Source organism: Natrix helvetica (assembly GCF_964273705.1).
Source record: "Natrix helvetica genome assembly, chromosome: 2".
NCBI lineage: Eukaryota > Metazoa > Chordata > Lepidosauria > Squamata > Natricidae > Natrix > Natrix helvetica.
In genome coordinates, this window is record NC_138552.1 from 57,078,223 (window position 1) to 57,102,128 (window position 23,906).

Sequence of the window (23,906 nt, forward strand, 5' to 3'; positions counted from 1 at the left end):
ACATTGAAGCAACAAGAGATGTTCCAGATAAATTGCATTAATAAACAAAAAAGGCAATATTTATTTAGAGACAAACAAGACAGTATCATTCTCATGTCCTCTTAATTGAGCCTGAAAATAAACTCCTTTTTATTTATCCTCTGAACTGGCCCAGACAACACATTTTGTTCCGCACAAAAGTTTATTAACCCTTTAGATGCTCAGAGATGCCAAGGCTACCCATTGTTCGGGATAGGTAGAGAAAGAAGCAACGTTGAAAGGCAGGAGAATGTTTTGAAGAAGAAAAACGCCTAGGAAAGTATAGCCCCGCTCGCGCGCACACACACCCTCACACATACACACAAACGCGCAGGAATAAAGTCAGAGAGGATGAGGAAGAGAAGCCCCAGAGAAAGAAAAGGGACGAGGACAGGCAAAATGGGTCGGGAAGAACTGGGACTGGGCGAGAAATGAAGGCGGGAGGCGGCAGCGAGGCAGGCAGGAGAGCCAAGGAACGTTCGCCAAAGGGAAGGCGAGGAAAGATGGAAGGGAAGAAGGGGAAAGGAGAGAGCAGAGGCGCCACAGGACCTGTGAAAAGGGGGTGGTGGTGGAAATGAGCGGCAGGGTGGAGAAGAGCGAAAAAGAAGTGAGACTGAGGCGAACGAGTACAGTAGGGAAGACGGGGACGCGTGGTCGGTGAGGAGCGGCCGGAGGAGGAGGGGGCTTGAAGGGGCTATTTCAACATCAGGAGCTAGGTGGGTGGGGAAGCTCCAGCCGTTCAGTCTTCAGCTTCGGGAGAGCTGCCTTCGCTCGACCGCCGGCCGTCACCTCTCCGCCCGCTCTTCCTCCTTCTCCCTCAGGGCCTCCCTTTGAAGTCACGTGGCAGCCCCCCCTCCCTCCTTTCTCGGCAGCCCCCCGAATTCCCGGCGTGGGGAATGGCCTCGGTTTTATTGTGACGCAAGCAGCCGAGAAGCCGGCGCTCCGCGTCCCCAAGCCCTCCCGTGCCGCGTTCTGCTGGAGCCAGACGGCAGCGGCAGCAGCAGCAGCAACAGCAGGAGGAAGCAGGACCTTGTCGAGCCGCCGCGGCGAAGGGTCCCCGGAGGAGCCGAGAGCCTTGAGAGAGGGTGAGTGCGAGCAAGTTCCACCTGAGGGAAGGCGAGAAGGCGCGGGGAGGGAGCTCGGGCGGCTGCCACAAGTTTGCTGCGGGGACTCTCCTCTCTTGTCGGTTTTAGAGGGGGAGGGAAAGAGGCGGAGAAGGCGCCTCGGCTGGGACTCGGTCTGCCCCGGTCTCGCGGGTTGCCCTAAGGTTTGGCGGCGGTGTCTCTATAGTAACGCCGCAGCTGCGGGGCTCTTTGAACGGGAAGCTACACGCCGGCAGCAACAGCTCCCAAGCAGCCGCCTGGTCCCTCTTGTTGCTCGCGTCTCTCTGCGCTGTTCGGCTTCCTCTTTTGTAGCCTACCTTTTTCCCTCCAGCTTTCTGTTCAAGGGGCAGTTTCCTGCCAAGCGGGAGCCTCCGGATAACAAAATGGGACGAACGCCGCCTGTAGTAGCAGGGAAACCTCTTAAATGTGTGTGCGCGCGCGACAGAGAGAGACAGAGAGAGACGGAGTGTGAGAGAGTGAGAGATGTTCCCGTAGCTAACTAGGGAAAGATCACATCTTACCCACTCGAAAAGGGAGAAAAGAAGGTGTCTTAGACTACCGTACTTTGAATGGGCGGCTATCAAACAACGTCTAGAAACCAGCAACGTATAGTAGTAGTACAGTACCGAGGATGAGAAAGGGAGAGAGAAAAGCATGCGAACGAGCGGACGAGATCAATGAGATTTTTTTAAAAAGGCAACAGACCTGAAAGTCCTATTTATAATTTGATTCGGAGATTTGCGAGCCGCTTTTATGAATGACTAAGAGGCTCTCTCTTGGCTTCTGACTTGCCTCTGATGATATGTAAATCCCTCCACTTTTTTTTTTAGTGTTCTTGTCTCCTGGTGCTTTCTGAAACAAGTCAGGGAGGTGGTGAACTGTGCAAACATTTCATTGTGGTTATTGTCAGAATGTCCACAGTGTATCTATTTATGTTGTTAAAAACATTTTTTTTAAAAAAAGAGCGAAATTGGTGGGATGTTACTGTCTCCCCCCCCCAAAAAAAAAGTTTCCACAGGAAATGCTAGCATTCTTTGCTGAAGTCCGTGCAATGAAGAAATGGTCCTCAGAAATAATCATTGTTGACAATTCACAATGTTACTTTGAGCAAAACTCTCTCAGATGTAATTGGTTTTTCCTGTTGCATGTTATGCTTGCATAGAAAAACGGGTGAGCAGGATGCCATTGCCCTGCTGTTAGCTTATGCTTCCTGATCTTGCTCCTACAGTGAACAAGGATCTAATCAAGTTGCAGTTGACAGGTATCCATCAAAGAACAAGAGTGTTCAGGCTTCTAAAGGATTAAAAAAAACTAGAACTAGTACGCTGTAGTGTATTTTTTCATGAAATTTAATCTAGAAATCAGTGGATGTATTACTATTTTAACCATGTCCATATCAGATCTCTGAAAGGTCACCATTATCTTAATTTCAGTGACTCTTCTAAATAAATTATGATGTCAGTACAAATTGCTTACTTATGAGCCAGGTATGCCTTATGCTGGAAATATTTTAAATGACAGATATTCAAATTGCATGTAACAAAATTTAAAAGGAATTGGCAATGGATTGGATCCAGTCTTCTGGTTTTTTTTTTTAAAAAAAGATTTTGGAGGAAAACTGTTGTCCTACAATGCTCTACAAACTCTTTGTCTTTTGCATTTCTGATGTAAGTTCTATTTGGTGTAAGTACTACCTTTTTAGATCTCTGTCAAATGCATGATAAGGAATTTAAGGAATAAGTCTTAGAGATTAATATTGCCTTTTGCTCATGCAAGTATTGTAGTAAAAATATCTGAGATTCTTTAAACATTCAGTTGCTGGTGGTTGATTCAAGAATCAGGAGGATACCTTTATGCCATATTTCACGTGGAGGAGAAATTGGGTGTGAAAAGCACTTTACTTTGGAGATGGGCTCAAGGCCAATTACAGCAGATTAGTTGCCATTCAGTACATTTTTCATCATTATGTTCAACTTGGAACATAAGGCCAGTGGCCTGTAATTCAGCATTTAACTTCTATACAGTTAGCAAGCAGAAGTCTGCAAACAGGTTATGAAGGCTACAATATCCTTCTAGTATTCAAGAACAAGTGGTGTTTAGAGGATAGGCATACTGTCTCTGATATTGAAAGTAACGCATACTGTAATAAAGTTGAACTGCTTCTTTTGCTCTGCTTTTGTGAGAGTATTATTTGCACACACAAAAAAGGCACCCACCTTTTCTCTTTATCTTGTACAAGCATTAAAAAATTGTGGGGGCATTGATGGGAAGGACAGGATGGTTTATTTTTGAAGGTTAAATGTAATCCACTGGGGGAAGAATACAGGGGCTCTCTGTCCTGTTGATACTTCCTTTAAGATAGGGGTGTCAAACTCTATTGACACCCCTGAGGGCCACATCAGGGTTGTGTTTGACTTGGGGGGCTGGGATGGGCGTGGGCAGCTCGACGTCACTAGTGTCGAGGGCGCCAGTGATGGCCTGAGCACTCTGCCAGCAAAAATGGGCTCCTGAGCTCCATTTTTGGCTGCGACCACCTCCTGAAACTCTCTGCTAGTGAAAACGGAGCTTGGGAGGGCCGCCCACAGCTCCATTTTCACTGGCAGAGCCACCATGGGCTGGTCCTCCACTGTTTTCTGTTTCCCTGCAGGCCAGATCTAAGCACCCTGCAGGGCAGATCTAGCCCATGGGCCTTCAGTTTTACACCCCTGCTTTAAGAGGATGCAATGGTGTATGGTAAACAAATGGTTTGACTTCAGAAGCTGGGGGTCCTCCATCACTGGAGGTTTTTAAGAAGAGATTGGACAACCTTTGTCTGAAATGGTATAGGGTTTCCTACTTGAGCAGGAGGTTGGACTAGAAAACCTTCAAGATCTCTTCCAACTCTGTTATTCTGTACAGTCAAGTATACCTTCAAAAGAAATAAAGACGAAGGAGAGCTATCACAGGAATGTTTTGAAAGGGAAAGAAGAAAGAAACTTTCACACACTTAAATTTTGAAGGATTTTTCATCCAAACAGATTCCAGAAGGGATTCACATTCCTTTTATTCTCTTTTCTCCTAACCTTCAAGAATAGGATTAATTAAAGGGATTGAACAATCAGAAAGTACCCTAATTTATAGCCTTCATAATTACTAGCTTGTAGTAACTTTATAGGACCCAAATTGTCGGGGTCAATATGCTGGCTCTCTGCTTAGAGAGGACTGTAAATCACTGTGAAGCGGTATATAAGTACTATTTCTATTACTATCTTTCATGAATTTGCCTATCCTCCTTTTAAAGTTTGTAAAGTGGATGCCATCACTGCATCTCTGAGCATTATCCTGATCGGAGCTTCAGCAGATTGAAATGCTGTCTTTTTTCAAAGGAACAACTGAAAACCTAACTATTCACCCATACACTAGTCCAAGACCTAGCATGTTTGATTTCCTGTGATAAATACAGCTTTTTAAATTTAAGGGTGACTGATTTTATATATATTTGTTTTTATTCTGCTCTAGGCTCTTTTGAGAGAAAGTTCACTTCAGAAATAAATTACGATTCTCATAATCTTGCAGTAGCAAATTTCAATTTACCTGAACGCTGGGTGAGAAAGGATTTCCATTTGTTTATCATGTACCTCTCATTATTCAGCATAATTGAATAACCTCTCATTCTTGCACTGTATTGTAAGAGGAAATAACCCTATCCTTATTTTTCTGTTCCATTCCTACATTTTTCCATTTTTTTGTGCAATGGTCATAACTGCACACGGCATTCCAAGTAAGATCATAGCACATATTTATAAAAGCAGCTTTATTTTTTATTTTTTTGCCCCAATCAACCTCAGCATTGTTCTTACCTTTTTGTTGTATCTTTACACTAGATCAATGATGGCAAACCTTTTCGGCACCAAGTGCCCAAACCGGATTGTGTGTGCAAATGCGTACATGCACGTGTTGGAGCACCAAAAACCTGAAGATCAGCTGGCCGGTATGCATGTGTGTGCCGGCCAGCTGGTCTTCAGGTTTCTAGCACACACATGTGTACTGGCCAGTTGGTCTGAGCACCAGAAAGCCAAAGACTAACTGGCTGGCGTGCCATGCCTGTTTTTTGGGATTTTTTCGGGCCTGGAAAATGGCCTGAAAAAAGGCCTGAAAATGGCCCGAAAAGTGCCCTGAAAATGGCCCAAAATCTGCCTGTTTTTCATTTCATTTTTCAGGGTGTTTTGCAGAACTCCAGCACCCACGAAGACCAGTTGCACACCAGAAACCAGACGAGCAGCTGGAGGCAACATGCATGCCCACAGAGGGGGCTCTGCATGCCACCTCTGGCATGCGTGCCATAAGTTCGCCATCACGGCACTAGAGTAAGGTTTTAAAAAAGCTAACCACCACAACCTATGTCTGTGGTGTTAGGAAGAGCTGTGGTGGCGCAGTGGTTAAAATGCAGTACTGCAGGCTACTTCTGCTGACTGCCGGCTGCCAGCAGTTGGGCAGTTCAAGTCTCACTGGTTCAAGGTTGATTCAGCCTTTCGTCCTTCTGAAGTCGGTAAAATGAGAACCCAGATTGTTGGGAGCAATATACTGACTCTGTAAACCGCTTAGAGAGGGCTGTAAAGCACTGTGAAGCTGTATATAAGTCTATTGCTATTGCTATTTTTTTTTTTTGCTCCTATAGAAATAATTTTACACGTTCCTTTGTTGAACTATATTTGCCATTTTCATTTCAGTCTGGCTGTTTTGTCAGATTCTCTTAGCACTCTTTGCTGTTCTATTTTGTGTTAGGTTTTCTAAATAATTAAGTGTCATCAGTAAGCATGACCTCTTGATTCCAAATAATTTATAAACAATTTCAAAGCACTGGTCCCAATTTAGGATGAGCAGAAAGTATTTGTTTTGACAGATTTCCAGTCTAATGGGAAAACGTTGTCAGATTGATTAGAGGGTAGATGATGTTCTTTGCAAAGAAGCCTCTCCTGCAGTATTTTGGGGGATAACCACTGATGTCACTGGGTAATCTAGGAATCATTATGGGAGAAGCAGCCTTTCTACAAAGAGTCTTGTGCTGCAGGGAGAAAAAAGAAAAACCTCCCTGGACCTTAATTGGGAAAAAAAAGTCTATCCTCAATCCTGATTTTCCTTCATGCATTTTTATATCTGAAATCAAATGATGGCCAAAATTGTAGCTAATATTTGTGCAGGGACATGGTGGCTCGGTGGCTAAGACGCTGAGCTTCTTGATCAGAAAGGTCGGCAATTCGGTGATTCAAATCCCTAGTGCCATGTAATGGAGTGAGCTCCCGTTACTTGTCCCAGCTTCTGCCAACCTAGCAGTTCAAAAGCATGTAAAAATGCAAGTAGAAAAATAGGAATCACCTTTGATGGGAAGGTAACAGCATTCCATGTGCCTTTGCCATTTAGTCATGCTGGCCACATGACCACGAAGACTTCTTCAGACAGCATTGGCTCTTCGGCTTAGAAACTGAGATGAGCACTACTCCCTAGAGTCAGGAACAACTAGCACATATGTGTGAGGGGAACCTTTACCTAATATTTGTGCTGTGTCTTTCTAGCTACCTACCTATCTAACATCTAGGCCACCCAACTCCAAAATGCCTGTAAGTGTCTGCACAGGATTTATTAGATCCATAGGCCTGTGGATATTTACTTGACTCTGCAAAATCAGAAACCATTCTGTTTTTCCAACAAGAAATTTCATTCTATAGTGTTAATCATTTTATCTTTATGTTTTGTCCTGGAAAGGATATGGATGACTAGTAACCTGGTCTGAGTTATCATAGTCAGCAACAAAGTTGGCATCCAGTCCAAGGTTCAAGCAAGAAGTAAATAGCAAGCAGTTCCAAAAACAAAATCCAATGTCAATCTTAGAGTTAAGTGACAGTAAATCAACATCAAGGATAAATGTAGGCATATTATCAGAACCTAATAGGACATTATTTCCAGCATAATGGAAACAATGAGGCTTAGAATCAAGGTCTTATCAAACTATTGAGTATATCCAGTACCCAATTCTGATATAGTATCCTTCTGAAAAACTCACTCTTATGAATTAGACCTCTGTTCCCAAGGAAGTCCTTTTTAAGAGGACATTGAAAACATGCTTTATCTTTGGCTCTGAACCAACAAATTGTAAGCTTTCTATGCTTGGTGGGTTTTATCCTGTACAACTTTGAATCCTCAGTATGAGACTGAACCAGTTGTGACCTTGACATTCTTTCCTGCCTCTGGATTTAAGGAAAGCAAAAAATGAAATTGTTCAATGATTCCTCTGTGCTATTTTACAAATAACACATGAATACTTACAATACAATACAATACAATACAATACAATACAATACAATACAATACAATACAATACAATAGCAGAGTTGGAAGGGACCTTGGAGGTCTTCTAGTCCAACCCCCTGCCTAGGCAGGAAACCCTATACCATTTCAGACAAATAGCTATCCAACATCTTCTTAAAGACATCCAGTGTTGGGGCATTCACAACTTCTGGAGGCAAGCGGTTCCACTGATTAATTGGTCTGTCAGGAAATGTATCCTCAGTTCTAAGTTGCTTCTCTCCTTGATTAGTTTCCACCCATTGCTTTTTGTTCTACCCTCAGGTGCCTTGTAGAATAGTTTGACTCCCTCTTCTTTGTGGCAACCCCTGAGATATTGGAACCCTGTTATCATGTCTCCCTTAGTCCTTCTTTCTATTAGACATACCCAGTACCTACAACTGTCCTTCATATGTTTTAGTCTCCAGTCCCCTAATCATCTTTGTTGCTCTTCTCTGCACTCTTCTTAGAGTCTCCACATCTTTTCTACATCGAGGCGACCAAAATGCAGTATTCCAAGTGTGGCCTTACCAAGGCATTATAAAGTGGTATTAACACTTCACATGATCTTGATTCTATCCCTCTGTTTATGCAGCCTACAACTGTGTTGGCTTTTTTGGCAGCTGCTGCACACTGCTGGCTCATATTTAAGTGGTTGTCCACTAGGACTCCAAGATCCCTTTCACAGTTACTACTGTTGAGCAAGGCACCATATATACTGTACCTGTGCATTTTGTTTTTCTTGCCTAAATGTAGAACTTTACTCTCTTCACCATTAAAGTTCATTTTATTAGATAGAGCCCAATGTTCAAGTTTGTCAAGATCCTTCTGTATCTTTAGCCTATCTTCTGGAGTGTTGGCTATCCTGCCAGCTTGGTGTCATCTGCAAATTTAATGAGTTCCCCATTTATCCCCTTATCCAAATCATTGATGAAGATGTTGAAGAGTACTGGGCCCAAAACAGAGCCTTGGGGTACTCCACTGCATACTTCCCTCCATGAAGATGCAGTTCCATTGAGGACTACACGTTGAGTGTGGTTGTCTCAGCCAGTTACGAATCCATCTGGTGGTGATGCTGTCTAACCCACTTTCTTCTATTTCATCTAGTAGTAGGCTATGGTCTATCTTATCAAAAGCCTTACTGAAGTCCAAGTAAACTATATTGACGGCATTCCTCTGGTCCACTAATTTTGTCACATTCCCACAAATCTGTCCAGAACTGATGTTCACCTAATGAAGAATAATATCTGCTAATCTCCTGAATCTTTCTTGATTTTGTACTGTAAAAGGATAAATGGGGGTGGGGAGTATTGCCAGACCTCTATCTAAGAACATTGACTTAGAAAATATTACGTATTTCTGAGCATTTTCACAGTTGAGTTCCTTAAGCACTTTGAATGATTTCCATTTGATCTCATTAATTTGTTTCATGATATAGCAAAAAAAGGGGAGTACTCTAAGCTGATAATCAGTTTGAGCCAAAGAAATATAATTATTCTCAAGTAATCAAGATGATATATCCATGCAGATTATTCTTTTGAATTATAATTTAAATCATGCAATCCTAACCCATATAGCTTTTTTTGTAATGTTCCCTGATTTGGTCTGTAGTGTAACAGTTTGGCTTAAATAGAGGAGTTCATGATACAAAGGCCTACTCAGTTTTGTAGCTTGGTCAGTAATTTAAGTCTATCCAGGATGCAAAAATCCAGATGGTAGCAAAGTAACTGAGAAAACTCTCTTTGCTGCTATCTATTAGCTGTGGTATTTTTGTAGCCCTATCTAACTGACATGATTGCAGTAGATATCTGCATAGCTCAGTTAAAATGCCATGTTTTTTGAGAGGTAAAAAAATCTGAACAAGATAAATCACTTCAGGATTTCATCTCGATATTTCCAAAATTGTGGATAGACCAGGGTTGGGGCAAATACAGTCATTCAGTGTGCCTTATCATCCAGTGAGGCTTCAATTTGCTGAATGGGAACATTAGCTTTATATCTTAATTTTATCTCTTATAGATAACTATAAAAGGAACATTGGGTTTTTGGAAGAAAGATGAGAACCAAAATAAGTAATTGTATGGTAAATATTTAACAAATTTTCCTTACACATTTCTTCTGTTTCCCACCAGCCAAATGGTGATGGGGAAAACAGTCATAGGGCAACTTTTACAGCCCATATTTTTGCAACTAAGGGCTAGAGGTCTGCTATTCTTGCCTTACAGCTCTTCTACATAATTATATACAACATTGTCAGAAGACATTTTTGTCCATCATACCAATGGCATAAACCATTGTTTACTAATTCTAGTGTCTGGTTTCACATAGTGTGCTAAGCCACAAGTAAGCTAATAATATCCACAATCTCAGTCCCTCACTGAAAAGTTGTTATAATAGGTCATATTGTACAGGCCATTTTTTCTTTTGTCCCACTACTTAGGTAGTAGTATCTCTATGGATGCCATAATGCCTTGCATCTCTGGAAATATCAAATAAGCCAATCAATGATTCTCTATAGCATTTTATATTCTTCACATGTTAGTGCTGTGAGCCTGCCTAACCCTGCTTGTTTTCATGACATTGTGATTCTTTTGCATCATTAGTCTGTTGCTGGATCCATCATTACACACCAAAATGTTTAACAAACTTCCACAGGTCCAAAATTAGAATGGCAAAAATTCTGGATGATTAAATTGTCAACAGGAGGCAGGAAGAATCTGTAAGTTATAAATGCTTCACAAAAAATTATTCAGTAGTATGATTCACCTATGATTCCTTAATATCCGTATTTATATTGCTTCCTTGATTAATAAAGTATATTTCTTCATGTATTAGATATGGTGTATTCAGAATATACAATATACAATAATATATAGCAAGATCAACCAAAGCATTATCACAATTGTTTGCCAGTTTACATGTGATCAGTATGTCTTTTATTTACTCAAATATCCCTATTTTTCTTCAGCACTTGTATAAATATTCAAGTTGCATTGTTAATTTTTAAAGCTTGTTTTTCAGCACAGTGGAAGCAGCTAACATGCAAGAGTATGATTTGCAGTTGTTCTGCCTTGAAAACATTTAGATACTTTTCCCCCAAGTGAATATGATTGCCCAAGTCCATCTTTTTCTTTTTCGTGAGGAGAAAATTTGGCAGGAACTTTTATATATAATCTACAAGGGCCCACTGCCATTATTGTGTCTTTCAGTAGCATGTTAAAATGTGCCAATTGTGTATTATTAAAATATTTTATTTTATTAAAATATTTTATTTTAAGTTTTGATATCATCCAACATTGGGAAATCCCTTGAAATCATGCTACGGTAAATTTTCCCTGGAGAAATACTGAGGTTTTCTATCTGTTACTTAGTCGCTACCTGTTGATTAGTTAGCTAAGCACTCACATTTAGCTGAAATCAGATTTTCCCTTTTATATTCTTATTGAAGTTGGGTTACCTAGCCAGATGTCCATTAATTTGAATTCAGTTGTTAATGACTGAGCCTCGTCAAAGCTTTGGGAAGACTGAATAACAAACAGTTTACCTCTTAGAGGTTTGCTTTTATGCTTATTAAGCAATGGCCTCATATTTCTTATACCTTTCATGTCACATAACTTGTGCATATATTATAACATTTGATCTGAAAATGCAAAATTCAGAAGCAATCATTTGGGGGATAGAAAGGCCTACTAGGATTTCTCTCATCAAAAAAAAAAAAAAAAAATAGCTGCAGCTAAATTCTTAACAATCCTGACCTTAAATATTGACTTGATAGCATCAGAAAAAAATGTTTGATAAAGAAGAGAAAAAAGATGTAGATTACTATAATAGATGATTCCATCCATAGTTGCAAACAATTAAACATTAACTCAAACAAGAGTAGTGGGTCTATACACCTAAGAAATATTTGAATTTCCTTCTACTGGCTTATTCAACTCAATACGATCATATTTAATTTAAATTCATTGTTGACTTCACTTTATATATCATTTTTTCCTCCACAGTTATAAGCTTTGGACTTCTTCCAGAAAATCCTATAATTGTACATATACAGCCTCCAAATACAAAAAAAATAGATCCAGTTTGTTAAAAAGAAAGCCAAAAAGGAGGGTGGAAAGACCTTGAGAATCCAAGTAGTTAAGCACTGGTATAATATAATAATTTTATGAGACATGTCTGTGTGTATAAATGAAGAACAGCCAGAAGGGAAAAAAGTGTTAATGCTTTGAAAACTGCTGTGTTTAATGACATACAGATTTTTTTACATTAAAAAACATCAGGAAATGGATTCAAAGAGCTGCATACATTATTTGTATAACTTCTTTACAAATACTTGTAGCAGGTTGAATGAAAGGAGGTTTGTCTAGATATACCCTAAGCTTGAATAAATTTATATCATTTTATAAGATGTGGCATTTGGTCTTTCTTCTTGCACAAAACTCTTCTTCTGTTTCATTAAGAAGGATAGTTATCCAGTCATCCATGACTGTGCTTGCAGTTTATCTTCCATGACCAATTGTTCCCAGAAGAAAATTAATGCCCACCCAATAACAGACATGAAGACAAAAAAATAAAAAAATAACTGCTTGGGAAGTTACTGGGGGAGGGGGGTATTTGAGAGGGGATATATATGTTTTGGTAGGTTTTTTAAAAAAGTTTGTCTTGTTTTAATCATAGTTGGTTAGAGAATAGCTTTTTGAAGTCATGTTAGTTTAAAAAGTTTATTAGTCATTTTAATAATGTTTTAAAAGAGTTGAATATTGTAACTTTTGCAGTTATATTTTATATGAAATAATAAGATGACATACATGTGTTTCATTTTTTTTTATAAAAATGCAAGCCAATAGTATTGTTAAGCTTATTTCAGTCCCATTGACCCTAGTGAGAAAAAGGTAAGTAACTGTATTGTAGCAATTCTGCTATAGAAATTACTGTTCAATTCAGTTCAATTCAGATGTTTTAAATTCTTCCACATGTAATTGCCCGTGGAAGGATATGTACAACTTATAATAACTGGTATTGTTTATTGGCAGAGATAATGTAAATATGATCGTTATAAAATATTTTACTTCACTGGACAAATAATAATTTGAAGGAATGTCAATGTTACAAACTGAAAATAGGCAAATCTGTAAAGTTCTCTATTTCTTCCAAACATGATATCTTTGTTCTTTGGAAATCAATTTCCATTTTTTAAATTATATATTTGTAACAAAACCTTATTTAATCTTCAAAAAAGAAATTATAAAGTTCAAATTTACAAAGATGGAAAAGAAAACAAATATATATTTTAATACTTATCAATATTCACTGGTTTATCAATTCATTACTGTTATATTTATTTATATCTCACCTTTATTATATTTACAAATAAGATGGTGAATGTATCCAGCACACCTTCCTCCTCCTATTTTCCACACAACAGCACTCTGTGAGGTGAGTTGGACAGAGAGAGAGTGTGACTGGCCCAAAATTATCAGTTGGCTTTCATGGTCAAGGAAGGATTAGAATTCACGGTCTCCCACTTTCTAGCCTGGCAACATAACTACTAGATCAAGCTGGCTCTATACATGAACAATATAAACTATTATTATATAATATCACAGAATCTCTGCCCTAGTAACACATATTGCTACATTCTTTGATTAGTAAAAAATGTTGCCTTTTCTAAACAAAGACCATAAGCCATTGTTATGACTTTCTCAGAAATTCTACTTTTTTAGTCCATGTTTAAAATATCCCAGAAATGTCCATTTTAAAACTGTTATTGAGTTTTTGATAGAAATAGGTGATAGGTTTTATTTATGTAATGCTTCCATCAGGCAAGAAAGCACAGTTGCCTTTTAGGTGGTCAAAGCACATGATGCTTATTGATCTGTTGCAGCATGCTTTAGCTGAAGTTGTGAATTAGGAAGACCAAAATTCCATTTGAAATTGGGAAAACTCCTTGAAATAGTCATTACATAGTAGTTGAAGTAAAGTGATAACTGCAGCTTCTGCTCAAGCTTTCCAATGAAATGATTTACCACCAATTTTCAATTTAATTTTTTTCCGAAATGTTGGATATTCCTGAATCTTATTATCAAAATTCCATTTATGTCCCATTATGGTCCAAAGATTTCTCACTTCTCAGACTCCTAGAAATGAAATACCTTTTCTGCTATATGTTGTCCCATGCCATGATCACAAAGGAAATAGACAATAACTTTCCAATTTAGGCATAAAGGACAATAATCCATTGTATTTTTATTCCACCAACAGGCAGCTGGTAAAATATTAGTCCAACAATATCTTTGTAGACAAAGACAACCTTCCTCAAAAGAATCTTGGCCCATTTTCCCAAATAAATCTCCTATAATCAATCAAAATGAAATATTTATTAGATGTTAATATAGGAATGCCTCTAAGAACGTAAATCAAATAAGGGACAATGTTCATTTTAATAACATTAACTTTAATAACATTAACAGATGTAAATAAATTTTAAGCCTTCTATTAACATCTATTTCAACATATTTATTGCATGTATTTAGAAATACCTTTAGGTAGCACCAGATATTTAATATAATCAGTAGAAATCACAAATCCCATCTCTCTACAAAACCTTATTTTCCTTACTAGCTTTTCCCACAAGTGCAGAGTCTGCTTCTCTCAGACTGTAAAAAATTATGGAAGAGAGGATTGGAATTTTTTTTTAAATCAAAGTAGTCATATTTAAAAGGAGTGGAAGAGTAAGGAATGTAGACAAGCTGTACAGAGGTACCTTGATACTCAATTTCTTCAAAACTCATTGAATTTGGTACTCAACACATTTTGACGTGAAAATATTGTCCTACTACTCATTGCTTGTTTGGTACTCAATGTGCTGTGATAGGAAAAGGGGGACAGCCATGGAGAATGGACAAGAAGTCAGCCTTGCTGGAAAGGTTGCTGCAAAAGGAAGAAGGGCAACAGCCTCAGAAGGTGGAGAGAAAGTCCGCCATGCTAGGAAGGTCATTGGCATAGGAAAAGGGACAGACAAAAAGTCCTTCCCAGCCAAAACAAAGGGCCACCTGGTAAATCACCTGGTTTGTTTGGCACTTGTCATTTTTAGTACTTGTCATGTCTCCCAGAACCAATTAAAGATGAGTGCTGAGGTAACACTGTACTACAAAGCTGACTAGAGGCCTGGCAGCATCGATGGAGTAAATATTTCTGCAATGGGATTCAGTGGTTCTCTCTTTTTATTACACTCGATTTTAGCAAAGAACTGATAAGTGGGTCAATGTTTGGCACAAATCTAATTATTTCTTAATGTTGATCCAGGGTCATTCTGAGAAAATAAAACAGTTTTGAATGAGATCACTTCAAATGTGATCCCTATCAAAAACCAATCAGGCAACAACAAAGCCAGCAATAGAATTTTTCCATTGACTTATTTAATGAGCATTACACTTACCTAACAGAAGAAGTCTTGAAGGGTGAAGGATAGGATAATATTTTTCAGATCATTCTTATCTTGTTTACTTTTCCATTCAAATAGGAAAGAGATGTGGCTCTAAATTATTAACACTTCTGAATACACTTAAATACAAGCTATTTTACTAATTTCTGGTTTTTTAAAAAGTCTTACTTAACAGAGAATGCAGTAGTAAAACATTTGCTAGTAAATCATTCAGTTCAGCTACAGTATTGCAATTTGATTTGCATACAGTGCCACATTTCTGAAAACACATGGCTAAAATTGCTAAAAGCCAATCAATTTGCACTTAGCTATCTTGGATTTACTTCAGATATTCTTGTGGTCCATGGAAACACAGTTTTGGTGATAATATTAGCACATTGTTTGGAATACTACTTTGTGTGTAGTGTGAAGTCTACGATGACAATTTTTATATTGCTCTTGACAGTTTTTAATTTCAAACAATGAAAAAATAATTGTAAGCTTACTAATTGTATCCTCTATTACATGCATCCAAGTGTGGTATTTCTGATTGTATTCAGGGCTGCTGGAATGCGTTAAACAATACGGACTATACTATTTTATAAATGAAACATGAATGAATTAGTTGTGCATTTAAATGCCATTAAAGATATTTTTATACTGTTTCAAAAAATCCTAAAAATAGTAAAGATTTTTTGAAGTCTATTGTAATAATATATTGGTATTATTGCTATCTGGGAATCATATATTGCTTTTGACGTGGGAATGAAATCTGACTTTTGTGGTGATGCTTATTTCAGCTACTGATTGATGTTCTTGTTCTTCCTGAGAAGAAGCTGAACCATTTTGAAATCTGAAATATGAGAATAAAATAGGATTTGGAAACTTTAGGACCAAACAGTCATTATCAAATGTTATTAAATTCAATTCTACGGTTCATTCAGAATGGTACAAGTTTTGCATATGGGATAATTGTTAAAATATTTGTTATCCTGCTTATTTTCCCCTCCTTAATATATTATTTTCCCATTGTGAAGGTACCACTGCATCTTTTTCTCACAACAGTTCTATGAGGTAGGCTAAACTGAGAGATAATAACTAGGCCAGTCACCAAGTGAGCTTTTATTTTTGAAAATGAATCTGCACATAAGTCTCTTTAGTCCCAGTCCAATATATTAAATGCTGCAGCAGCCTGGGTCCCCGTCCCGCAATATAATTCAGTGGTAAATTGATAACTTTTAAAGTTGTTTTGTAGTTAATTTTTCTCTGTAAATATTATTTCAGCTGTATGTCATAGAAACAGCTTTCACCTTTAATGGTATGAAATTCATTGAAAGATTCATTCAGAGAGATACTTAATAGTATTCTTCTCCATTCAGACTGCATGATAATCTCTGCATTGATTATTAAAGCAGGCATACCATTTTGGGGGCTTCCATGTAATTTTGAAAATTGATAATGCTGCTTTAAGTAGTTGAGTTTACAGAGCACTTTTTTTCAAATCATTTTCAAAGTGTCCCTAACACTATTTTCCAGTTCAACCTCAGTATTTCTATTTCAGAGATTTTTAAGTACTCCAGAATGGATTATATAACCTCTCCCAATACCAAATTGAGATACTGTGAATATTTAAAAATATTATGCAATTATGTAATAATATGTAAAAATATTTTGGTTTTGTTTCATCTCTCCTGCGTGTCATCACATACTTATACTTGATTCTGCAACATTGTGTTATTTTGCAAAACAGTACATCCTTTGATGTTGGCAGGGTTTTTTGGACAATGCAGTCCAGCACTAATTTACTTAATTGTTTTTATTCCTGGTTTTAAAGCATTGCTGGTAGGAAGATAATGGAATTGGCATGACTGTCATATTGTATCCAAATGCTGTTATATTCTTCATTAGCTGAGGGATTCAATTGTTCCTGAATATATTCTTTTTGTTCCTACAGAATGTTCCATGTATTATATAGATTTTATTCTTCCATTTTCAGAAAAGATTGAATGGGTAGTAGTTATCCAATTGCAAATAGGGTTTGTATGTTGATTACCCCACTAGATGTTGGCTTCTAGTTGCAACATGATACTAAGAACACTTAGATGGATAATCTATTCCAGAAAAAAAATGATAGGCAGAATATGATTCTAATTTTTCTGATTATTCAAATAATTTTGGTAAAACCAATCATGATATTCTGTCATTTGAACTGCATATTGATCAATTGCTTTGATCATTTAAATGTCAATAGGTAGAATAGTGCACTGCATGGAGTGAATTTATTTGTTGCCAGAGTAAAGATGAGAGGAAGGATTTGTTGTGCTCATATCCTATTTTCCATGTGGATCTAGTGACCATTATTGGGAAGGAATGCTAGGATAAGTAGGCCTTTGATCTCCGCCAGCAGAAATCTTCTCTCTATACAACACTGGTACTTTTCTATATGAGAGAAGAGAAGAGAAGAATCATTTAGAAGTATTATAATCATTTATTATAATCAGTATTAAACAAATGGAAAATATTTGACTAGGAGATGGCTGTTGTGTTTTTTCTACTGATCAAGAAAAAAGACACTGAACTTAGCACTTATGCTGCTTGCTTTATTGAAGCTGCCAGAAAAACTAACTCCAGTGAATTTGAAAGAATTACAATATATACCAGCAGTCCAAGGTAACAAGTAACTGCATAAGGTCACTGGCATGTTTAAGTAGCCAATTAAGGTGATACACTACAATGATAAACAATATATGATGCAGTAAAGGCAAAGGTGCTTCTGGACAGTGAAATTTGTTCTAAAAGTAGTTGAATTTGCAGTTCACTATTAATCAGGATAGTATTGTGGAAATTATAGAAAACCATATACATAGCTCTACCTCAGGACTGCTCTTCCTGATACTATAAGAAGTACAAAACATTTATAGTTGGGAGTTCCTTGTTTACATGAGTTTCCATGGAGCTTTGGATTATGTGTAACTATTACAATAGGAGATATGTAAAGTAAGGAATATATTTACAAATATATTTTTTAATATTTATTATCCTGGTAAAGTAAAATCCCAATAAAATACTCCTGAAGTGGGCCAAAATGATAGCAGAGTAATGAAAATGTTAATTGGGATGTTTAAAAAAACTTTTGGCTGAGCTGAGTCATTTGGAAAACCTTTAAATTTTTCAGAAAATTAAATTAAACTGCATAGCGGGGAGAAATTAGGGGAGAAAGTTAAGGGTAGATATATCAAATGTTTTTGGTATGATTTCATAAACATATTTAGGTCACACAGTTAAAACTGAAGAATAATTTCAATTTCCGTAGAAAAAATAGGACGGACATGCCTTAAAATCACCACTGAATTATGTTCTGAGAACGTTAAAAAAAAAACCAAAAGGGGTGATAACACCTCAGGACTACTTGTATTGTCAATCCACTAAATTCATTTCTTAAAGGTTTTATACTTTGGAACCAAACATTTTGATTTTATGAGGAAGCTGGTAGCAGCTTTACTAACTAACAAATTCTATTGAAAGATATCCTTTTTAATGCAATTCTACTTAGCCCTCCTTATCTAATGTCTGTTTTTAAGATAAAATGTTGTCTGGAATGCCATGATGTTCAATAGATGAACCTAAATATCTCTTCTGTTTCCACTCATCATCAAAGGCTTTTTGGCTAGAGATTGTTTTCCCTCTGATGCAGTGGTGAAATATATTTTTTGTTTGCCACTGGTTCTATGGACGTGGCTTGATAGGGGGAGGGTCATGTGACCGGGTGGGCATGGCCAACTTTTCCCCACTTTTTAAAGCACTTTTTCCTACCTATTTGCCCGAACCGGAAGGAAAAAAAATGCTTTAAAAAGTGAAAAAAATGGTTCTGACAATCGCGCAGATCAGCTGTGAGCTGCGTGATCCTCAGACCCTCCATATTTCACTTTTTAAAGCATTTTCCCTACGTATTCACATGAACCAGTAGGGAAAAATGCTTTAAAAAGGGTAATAAAAGATGGTCCGATGATCGCACAGTTCACAGCTGATCCGTGGGAGCATCGTAACCATTTCCCCCCGCTTTTTATAGCATTTTTTTTTACTACCAGTTCCAGAGAGCAGGTAGTAAAAAAGCTTTAAAAAGTGAGGAAAAAAAAAGATTCCATGACAATCGTCTGTGCCGTGCGATCATCTGAACTTTTTTTTCACTTTTCAAAGCTGTTTTTTACTACAGGTTCAGGCGAACCTTAGCATATTTTTTGCTACCGGTTCTAGTGAACCGGTCAGAAATGGTAGCATTTCACCACTGCTCTGATGTGCTTACCCTACAATCATTCCTCTTGTGCCTTCTCAGTTCCAGATTTTTGTGAATTAAACCTAGGTCTGAAAATGAAACTGTAGAAGGAATAAAGGTGCCTGAAGGATCAAAAGTTTCAAATCTAGCACCTTAGTTACATTTTTTAATTAATGTAGAAAGCTATATATGGGACTTATCTTTTAAAGAATGTTTGGAAACTTGCAGATCATACTATCTTATATTAAACGTATTTCATAGAATTTCATCTATTTCAAAGTAAGAAAGGAGGATGATCTTCAGGTTCTAGAGTTCTATGTTCCATTCTATTCTTTTTCTATAGAACTGCTTCTGATTCTGGAAGACTAATATAATAGTCGTATCCAAATTGGTCCCTTGTCTAAGAATGTAATTCCCCAATAAATGTTAAGTTCCTCTTTGTGTCTGGAGTAAGGCTAATATGGAGACATAGAGGTATTCATAATATTTTTCTAACTAAGATTTGACTAAAATTGATTTTACATGAGGAATTATTAGCCTCATTGATCTATCAATCCTATGAGATAGACCAAACAGGAAACATGATCAGATAAGTTAATTTTACTTTTTTAAAGATTACATAACAGAATCCTGCAAGTCTGGAAGCATTATAGCCCCAAACTAAAAAATTTAAGTCTTGGGTGGTGGAGCAGAAGGGGGCATGCTTAAGTAAAAAAACCATCCATCTACCAGAAGGCAAAGTTGAATGGGTGCTCCTCACTGTGTCCCCTCTGGTACCTACCTACCAACTATAGGTTTATCATTATAATGGTCAACTGGGCATCCTTATGAGCAAAATGAGTTGCAACCACCTATTTTTCTTAACTTTAGGAAGACTTATGAGGCTTTTGGAGCACCGGGGAACTGCCAGAAGACTGGAAAAGAGCTGATGTGCTTCCCATCTTCAAAAAAGGAAAAAAAAACTATAGACCTATCAGCATGACCTCAATACCAGGGAAGATTCTGGAAAAGATAATCAAGCAATGAATTAGTGAACACCTAGAAGTAAACAAAGTAATAGCCAAAAGCCAACATGGGTTTGTCAAAAACAGATCATGCCAGACTAATCTTATTGCATTCTTTGACAAAGTGACAAAATTAGTGGACCAGAGGAATGTCGTCGATATAATTTACTTGGACTTCAGCAAGGCATTTGATAAAGTAGACCATAACCTACTACTATATAAAGTAAAAAAAATGTGGGTTACACAGCATCACCACCAAATGGATTCGTAACTGGCTGACCAACCGCACTCAATGTGTAGTCCTCAATGGAACTGCATCAACATGGAGGGAGGTATGCAGTGGAGTACCCCAAGGCTCTGTTTTAGGCCCAGTACTCTTCAACATCTTCATCAATGATCTAGATGGGATAAATGGGGAACTCATCAAATTTTCAGATGACACCAAGCTGGCAGGAATAGCCAACACTCCAGAAGATAGGCTTAAGATACAGAAGGATCTTGACAAACTTGAACATTGGGTACTATCTAATAAAATGAAATTCAATGGTGAAAAGAGTAAGGTTCTACATTTAGGCAACAAAAACGAAATGCACAGGTACAGTATAGGTGGTACTTTGCTCAATAGTAGTAACTGTGAAAGGGATCTTGGAATCCTAGTGGATAACCATTTAAATATGAGCCAGCAGTGTGCAGCAGATGCCAAAAAAGCAAATACAGTTCTAGGCTTCATAAACAGAGGGATAGAATCAAGATCACATGAAGTATTAATACCACTTTATAATGCCTTGGTAAGGCCACACTTGGAATACTGCATTCAGTTTTGGTTGCCACCATGTAGAAAAGATGTGGAGACTCTACAAAGAGTGCAGAGAAGAGCAACAAAGGTGATTAGGGGACTGGAGACTAAAACATATGAAGAACAGTTGCAGGAACTGGGTATATCTAGTTTAATGAAAAGAAGGACTAGGGGAGACATGATAGCAGTGTTCCAATATCTCAGGGGTTGCCACAAAGAAGAGGGAGTCAAACTATTCTCCAAAGCACCTGAGGGCAGAACAAGAAGCAATGGGTGGAAACTAATCAAGGAGAGAAGCAACTTAGAACTGAGGATAAATTTTCTGACAGTTAGAACAATTAATCAGTGGAACAGCTTGCCTCCAGAAGTTGTGAATGCCCCAACACTGGAAGTCTTTAAGAAGATGTTGGATAGCCATTTGTCTAAAATGGTATAGGGTTTCCTGCCTAGGTAGGGGGTTGGACTAGAAGACCTCCAAGGTCCCTTCCAACTCTGCTATTGTATTGTATTGTATTTTATGGAGAGAAGAAAGATGATACCAACTGCTTTGCACTGTGCCCCAGTTCCTTCTGATGTTCTCAGAAAAGTATAATGAAGACACATTTGAGGCAGTCTGCATACCAAAAGACACAGCTAATCCCCAACCTGATTGTAGAAAACAGAGTGCAGAAATTACATTCTTATCTGAAAGCTAGGAATTGAAAGTGGAGAATTTGAAGCTGCATACTAGTAAAGTGGACATTTAGCTTTCAATATGATTGTTGTCTGTGACTTGGCAGTTGCCTTTAGTATTGTATGGCAGGCATGTGCTTTCCCCCTCTCTTGCTGGTGTTATTTGGAAATTCTTTGTTGAAAACAGCATGAAAATTAGCATGCTTTTATCACTGCAGGCTTTTCATTCTTTTTTAGTTTTCCGCTCCAGAGAAATAGCTTTAGATTACATATTTTATTGACAATTTTTTTAAAGGCATCTTGGTCCAATATACATATCCTTTTTTATTTGCAAGATATATTTTTCCCTGGATATTCAAGAAGCCTTCTTGAAAATGTAAAAATCTCTTCCTTATCTGTGGGTAGTCCTTTTTATTGCTATGCTGTCTGATTTCAGACTAACATTTCCCACTAGAGAGAATATGATTGCACAATATTCCAACCTAAGCACTAAGACATACACAGACGAGTATGATTTAGATTTAGAAGATTTTAACTAGTGTAATTTTACTCAGAATCAATATACATAGATGCACAAATAAATTTCGAACAGAGTTCAAGATAGAAATTTGAAAATAAGTGACAATATTTAGTCAGTAACTGCTCCAGATGCTATATAGCTGATGGGTTATTGTTTCTCAAAGGCAGCAAATAAAATGGTGTGTGTGTGTGTGTGTGTGTGTGTGTGTGTGTGGAGAGAGAGAGAGAGAGAGAGAGAGAGAGAGAGAGAGAGAGAGAGAGAGAGAGAGAATGCACTTGTACAACAATATCCAATAAGGGATATAATTTATATACATCAATAATTCTGATAATACTCTTTGTGCCTCATGGCATTTGTTCCAGAAGCATTTTGTTTTGTGCATTTACTTTTTAAATTGTTTTATTTTATTTATTTTTTACAAGCTACTTTTTGCCTCAAGAGGAGGCACAGCCAGTTTCTCTCTTATTTATACAAGAGGTAATGATAGATTAAGAACATCTATAGTAATTTCTTTTTTTTTTCAAAAAGTTTTATTGGTTTTTTAAATCATTTATAAGGAAAAGGGTAAGTGGAATGGTTACAAATTTTGGCAGTTGCAAGTGTGGCAGATGCCCCCTCCCTCCAAACTCATAGGATACATCTAAATATAAAACATTAATACATAATCATAAAAAATCAGCATATTAATTCTAGAAAAAATAGTTTTCAATCAGTTTATATAGTTATGATATATAGTCTAGATATAATTTCATTATTACTTTCGGTCTGTTTATAACATTGTGGTTTTCTTATTCATTTTTGTGATCTGAGCTTTCTTGGTGTTGCCCCTTCACCCCCCGCTGGCAGAGCTCCGGCCCCTCCCATGTCCTGTGTGACCATTGTAGTGTCTTCTGTTTTTTCTAGGTTCGCTTTATTTTTTTCCATAAAGGCCTGTGCCTCTATGGGTGTATTGATTCTGATTCTTGTCTCCTCCCAGAATATCAGCATACCTTCAGGCATCAGCCATCTAAACCACACCCCCTTCTGGTATAGTTTATTCGCCAATTGCGAATAGTTTTTCCTTTTCTCCCTAATTTTTTTGGGGATCTGCTTCAGGATGGTTATCTCCCTGTCATGATATGTCAATGTTTGCCCCCTTTGTACACCCAGAATTTCATCTCTTGTGCTTTTCCTAAGGAATTTAATATGAACCTCCCTGGGTACATTGTGTGTTCTGGCATATGCTGAATTCACTCTATAGACTAGATCTATCTCCCATTCCATCTGCTGTTTATCTTTGTGTATGTATTCAGCTAGAATATTAGTCATAATGTCCCTTATATTTTCCCCATCTGCTTCTATTACATTTTGAAATCTAAGATAAAAGGACATTCTCTCAAACTCTGTTTTCATTTGTTGGATATCAAGTTCTTTGTTTTAGAGGACGGGGGAAGCCCACCGAAGAGCGGGAGCGGGCAAAGTCCTTGTACTATACTAAGTACATTGTACAAAGTACTATAATTTCTATAGTAATTTCTAGCAACAACAACATCAGGAACTCTTTAAAGGTAAAGGTATAAAAATCTGAAAAATAGTACCTTGTTCTATTACAGGATACTTTAATAGGAAGTAGGAAGTAACAAATTAGCTAAGAACAAAAAGAGTTAAACAGGTGTTATCTCCCAATGAAATTATCTTTTTTAGCTTTCAGCAATATTCAAGATTTGATTTCTGTTAGCCTATTATGTCAACACTCTGAAATTATTAACCCCAAATGAATAGGTTACATAGTTTTCC

At 37.5% G+C, this 23,906-nt stretch overlaps 1 protein-coding gene across 2 annotated transcripts in view; it reads left to right on the forward strand.

Moving 5' to 3' along the window:
* Positions 1–556: 556 nt before the first annotated feature.
* SNCAIP (synuclein alpha interacting protein) overlaps positions 557–23,906 on the forward strand; it is a 121,910-nt gene continuing 98,560 nt past the window's right edge. For both annotated transcript variants that reach the window (XM_081943545.1, XM_081943546.1), the window contains exon 1: positions 557–1,103. The gene's annotated coding sequence lies outside the window, so the exon portion shown is untranslated. The remainder of the gene's footprint in view (positions 1,104–23,906) is intronic.